The 4113-nt window shown below is 30.3% G+C and overlaps 1 non-coding gene across 1 annotated transcript; it reads left to right on the forward strand.

The window, feature by feature from the left end:
• The first annotated feature begins 2662 nt into the window (after positions 1–2662).
• On the forward strand, positions 2663–2749 carry Trnastop-uca (transfer RNA opal suppressor (anticodon UCA)). Its single transcript has one exon. It is a non-coding gene; the product is annotated as a tRNA-Sec (tRNA).
• Positions 2750–4113: the final 1364 nt, after the last annotated feature.

Here is a 4113-nt window from a genome sequence, read left to right on the forward strand (position 1 = left end):
TTTGAAATATAATCCCAAGATTTAGAAAATAATTTTTGGTGATTACTTGTCACAAAATGTGTTTTTTTTAAGAACCCTTAAATAACATACATGGTTTGATAGACTAACATACATTTTTATGTTAAATTCCCTCTTTTGAAGATGAACAGTTTTGAGCTATGAACAACAGTAATCCATACATAAATCCCAAAGTACCCATGAACTTTTGAGAAAACTACAAGTCACACCCCCATGAACCATATAGGCCTACTTCAAATGTTCGTCATAGCGAGAAATTTTGCTCCAAAAATGAAAACTATCCATTATTTCATAAATTACCCTTTAAGGTCGTAATTACTTTCCAAAGGGAACTTTCCATGTACCCAATGTTAAAAATATCTCAACTATTTCTATTTTGTTTATTATTCTTTCAATTTATTACCTTATTGAAGTGTGATTATTTGTTTGTATTCCTGTATTCTGTTTTGTTTATTTCAGCTTAACTTCACCCACCGATAGTTTTATTAATACTTCTGAAGTCAAACGGGATGAAGCCCGTGGGTAATAGCTAGTTATCAAAACTAACGTTTTGTATGGCCGAGTTACTTCTAAGAAATGCTAGCCCAAACCTTGGAATATAAACGCTTTACAAGAACTGACATTGTTCTAATTGACATCTCCGATTTCCGATGCGCTTTTACTTTGACTTCAAATTACTTAAACATTTGTTAAGTTAATATAAGTTAAAAACATCATCCGTACAAATTCATAAGAATACAGGATGTTTGGTGCTGTAGTCAGTGTCAAAGATTTTAAACTATTATTCCTGTATGTTGCTATAATACTCAATTATTATCATTACTTACATCACACTCTTCTTTTCAGAAATAAAAAGTGTGCCACAATTTGCTTTGGACTTTTATATACGTCCTGTTGAAACTGATAAATAGTATAAAAACCTTCTGCAAATTGTAACTTTTAAAATGACACACAGCACGTGACTACGCTTAACGATGGCATATTGCGTTAAATATAATTTTAACGAATTATCCGTTAACGCATTTAGTGAAAGTATTGAGCGAAGTTAGTTGAAGAGAAGTATGTCTTTACTAAACTCATACAACCTTAATCTTTTATTGCACATTAAAGAATTCATAGTGCATTGAATACTAGGTAAAAGTAGAGTAATTTAAAAATACACAGGTTAGTTTTGTGGCACTTCTTTTTGTTTTAAAACATTTTTCGATTTTTATCTAATTTGCAAGGTGTTAAATATATCTGACTGTAGCAGACTATACTTTTTGTGATAGTATATTTAATGCAGAAAATAAAAACCCAATTGAAAAAATCATTATTTTGGATGAATGTTGAAAATATGAGAGGCAAAAAAGGATAAAAAAATGCGTTTTTGTAAGGCAATTTGCACGAATAATGTTTACTTAAAATCAAAGACTGTGTATATTGTATTTATTTATTTACGTGTCCTTTAGCATGAAAAATCCTGTTCCTACATTCATTCAAACGAGTTCACGAAATAGCATAATCGGACTATCGGATTGGGGTTAGGCAGATAAAAATTGGGTTTTCGTATTTTTAACCTCAAATGATAACATTTTGCTATTTCTTTTCAAACAAATTTGTAGAGCTCAAAAAGAAATAACTTAGTATACCAAAGCGTTTGGGTACAATAAATGATTACGGAGAAAACTTAAAACACGTAAATTTGTATTGCCATGTTAATCTTACGGAGAATAGATTACTTTTGTAGTTTGCTTGTTTATTGATGTACGTTCTGTATTAATTTATAATTTTAATCACACTAATAAACACATTTTATTTATTTTTTTGTTACATACTAAGCTTTTAGAATTTCACTAAAACCCCACTTATTACCCTCCCTGTAACAGCAACCCTAATACTCGCTAATTGTAGTTGAAATATAAATAGGGAATAAATCTGACATATGTTGAACATTTATTTAAGTGGAAATCCAATCAGTTTATGGCAATACGTTTTTGCTGCAGGTTTGCTGTGGCTGAGATTTTTTCCCCTATAGTTTATAATACAGTAGTACCTTTACAAATAAAACTTATGGGAGTTTCAATTTATAATAAATATCGTACTATTACTTGTTTTAATATATGAAGGAAAATTGATTTTGAAAATGAGCAAAAAGAAAATGTTGTTATTTTTAAAATAATAGTATATTATGAAATAATCATATTCTGTAAAATTACAATGCCCAAATTATAATGTGACATGTCATAGTCCGTAGATTGCCTATTCTCATTTCTGTGCTAGTGTGTGACAAACTACTCCTTCATTTGATGCTAGACGCTATTTCAAACCGAGCCGTCCAACAAGTTACTACAGTCAGAATTCTAGGCGTTGCAATACTACCTACTATTAGTAAACAACTACTCCAAATGCTTTCTAGTTTTCCCAACAGATGTCACACCGGTCAATTTTTTCGAAACTATTAAGATATAAAATTGTGTAATAAAAACTGTGACAAGCGATACTTTTATAAAATGAACTAATTTACGTATAATTTAATAAAACAGCATTTGCAAAGGTTCTCGAGTGGTATTTAATGAGTAATTACAATTATAAATGTTTAGTTCTCGCAGGAATCGTCGCAACCAACGTCCGCATATATAGCTCGCACACTCTCCACTACACTGCCCAACTGAACCTCGGCGGTCCGGGGTGCAGGCTTCAAACCTGTAGCCGATTAGCGTCGGAGTGGTTCGACTCCACCTGTTGGGCGATATTTTTGTCTATCCAATGTTCAATAAAACCCAAAATTCAATAAATATTTTTCGCTATGGTCTTAAAAAAATATCTTTAAACAAACTTTAAATTATTGTTCCACAATGAGACAAACAACTTGAAAATTATTTGATTCTTGCCAATGTATTTACTATGTGTTGTGACTGTATTCAATCGAAATAATCCTCCTCACGTCTATAAAGTATAAAGTAGTTTAACGAGTGAAATGTATGCAATCAGGTTTACAACATTATACATATTTTTTTTAGTGAATGCTCTCTAGAAAAAGTTTACTTCTTTTGCCAAATGTAAAGAATTCTGTATTATTTATTTTATGTTATATAATAATTAAGGAACAAGCTACGTTCCATAGTTCCACCATAGATGAAGTACTTATATTACTTCATCTATGGTCCCAACAGGGTTTATCAAGTAATGGTTTAACAGATAGATAGTCAGTTTGCACTTTTAGATCGATGAATCAAAAACCACCATTTTTGTAAAACAATTATATTATCAGATTTAGCTTTTGTTTGTTGTAAAATTATGAAGATTTATAAATGAAATGTGCCTGCTGGGCGACTGCTGTTGCGTTGCGTTCGTGGAAATAAAAGCGACTTTTCATGTAAAACGCAACAGTCTAGTTGAAAACGTATTAGGAGAGCAGAGAGCGGTAGAATCAACAATGGCTGACTCTACAATGGAAAGATAGGCACTACAGTGGCATACAACATTCAAATGACGCAGCGGCACTACGACTACAAACAGTAGTGTTATATATGCTACAGTACATGTGTTTACGGTTAAGAACGGAGAAACTTAAATTAAAAGTTATTCTTTTAAAGATTGTCTTTAAAGTAATAATTATGTATCAACATCTCCGAACTGAATTCATTATACTGTATTGTTTGTGAAGGTGACAAAAACTAATTCGATATTAAACAATAGATGAAGTGATAATATTACTTAATGAATTAATAAAAAAGTATAATGGATTTATAATATTATATTACTTCATCTATGATTAAACTTTGGTTTTGTATAAATCGACGATGTAAAGAACTGATTTGCTGTATCATTAGTATGATAATAATTAGCAAAAAAAACTTAAACTTTCGAATATTATAGATTCATATGAAATAATTTTAGGTTAATCTTTTAAGTGAGCAAAAAGATTTTCTAACTATATAATATAAAAATTATATACAGGATTTTTTAATATGTTTATTTCTAAACAAAAACCTGTAATATTTATGTTTTGAAACCGATTGTTTATTATATTCGACTACAGTATATTAATTACCACTCAGTTATTAAAACAAGCAACAACTTGGTACAGTAGTATGTTTGAAATGAGGTGGA

The sequence above is a fragment of the Macrosteles quadrilineatus genome, unplaced genomic scaffold (assembly GCF_028750875.1).
Source record: "Macrosteles quadrilineatus isolate MER2022 unplaced genomic scaffold, UCM_ALF_1.0 Scaffold_1__1_contigs__length_201487025, whole genome shotgun sequence".
In the NCBI taxonomy this organism is placed as follows: domain Eukaryota; kingdom Metazoa; phylum Arthropoda; class Insecta; order Hemiptera; family Cicadellidae; genus Macrosteles; species Macrosteles quadrilineatus.